The 1,558-nt window shown below is 55.3% G+C and overlaps 1 pseudogene; it reads right to left on the reverse strand.

Annotated features, from left to right (window-relative positions):
- Positions 1 to 231: 231 nt before the first annotated feature.
- Positions 232 to 752, reverse strand: LOC149354602 (uncharacterized; annotated as a pseudogene).
- Between the last annotated feature and the right edge of the window lie 806 nt (positions 753 to 1,558).

The following is a 1,558-nucleotide window of genomic DNA, read 5'->3' on the forward strand; positions in this document are numbered from 1 at the left end:
CAGAGCCTTACATCTTCCTGGATGCAGCGGTAGAATTGCTCCAGCGCAATGCACTCTACCACCTTATCACGATCGTCACAAACTTCCTCGCCCTTGAGCCATTCAACTACGTCGGCTTTCAGCTTAAACGCGAAGTCGATGTGCGACTCACTGCCTTTCTTCGCGTACCGGAACCTTTGCCGGAATGCCTCAGGTGACAGTTTATATTTCCTCAACAGGGCCTCTTTGACCTCATCGTAACTCTCGAACGCCTCCTTCGACAAACTCGTTATCACGTCAGACGCTTCCCCGGGAAGCAGAGCTAGGAAATTCTGTGCCCACAGCTCTCGCTCAATTACATTCCTCTCGCAGACATGCTCAAATTTTACGAGGTACTTTGCCATGTCCTCGCCGATTACGAACGGCGGCAGTTGGTCTTGGATTATTTGGCCGTTAGCCTGCACTGTCATTGAAGCTACGCTAGGCTCCGGCGAGCTTCGCAGCAACTCCATCTCTTTTAATCTTCTAATCTCTCGGCGTTCCTGTCGCTCTGCCTCTTCGCGCTGGAGGCGTTCTTGTCGCTCTCGCTCTCGCTCTGCGTCTTTGCGCTCACGGCGTTCATTAATCGCAGCCAAGGCCTCATTGGATTCTTCAGCCGTTACGCCCTCCTTCCGCATGATCTCGAGAATCGCCTGCTTTCGTTTCGCACGGCCTATGGTCAGGCCTAGCTCTTCACAAATTTCGACGAGTTCCTTCACTTCAAGGTTCTCCATCGCGCACAATAGTCTCTTGAAGCTTGGCCTTTAAGAATTCCCTTGCGGTTCACTACTATAGCGCTACTAGCATGACACTCGCAGGTAATTCTTTCCAAAACGCCTCGTTTCCTCCCTCTGCACCAGCTTTCGTTTCAAAGCGCTCCGACTTGGCTCGAAACAGCAAAGCTCTCTACAGTGCTACACACACAGCCCTACTCTAGACTACAATCAGGTGTGCTAGAGCAGTCTGGCGAATTGAGGGGAAAACATCAGGCACTCAACGCGCCGAGGTAGCTGACGCCTGTCGATCCCACAGCTGCCACCACTGTTGGGACGGGGTGCCCGAGCTAGGAAACGGTCGAGGCGACGGTGAGTCAAAAGACTTTTATGTACAGTATGTACAAGGGCTTTTACATGGTACAAGGGCCAAGATCACCACGGGCTAGCACAAAGAAGAAGAGCGGCCCCGGCGGCGAGCGTAGCTCCGGCGTGATGGCTCTTCTGCTGCCCGTCTGCTGCGCGGGTTCAGCGCGGCTCCGTTCTTATAACCGCCCGAGTCCGTTGCGGCAGCCAGCAGTTCAAATCCTCCAATCAGGTCACGGCACTAGCCAGCGTTCAAATTAGACCAATGGTCGAGACGCGACGGCCGACGAAGCGTCGTCGGAGTCTGCACCGACGGAGAGGAGGGAAGGAGGAAGGGTCCGTGTCGGCGCCGGCGTGGCAGGATGAGTCACGCTGCACGTCGCGACATGTCTGAAAGAGTCTGGGCCTGCTTTGAGCGACGGCGGGCGCGCAGCGCTTGTTTCCAGAGAGGACAGCCAGCG

The sequence above is a fragment of the Amblyomma mixtum genome, chromosome 3 (genome assembly GCF_055824585.1).
Source record: "Amblyomma mixtum isolate Tamu chromosome 3, ASM5582458v1, whole genome shotgun sequence".
NCBI classification, from domain to species: Eukaryota; Metazoa; Arthropoda; class Arachnida; order Ixodida; family Ixodidae; genus Amblyomma; species Amblyomma mixtum.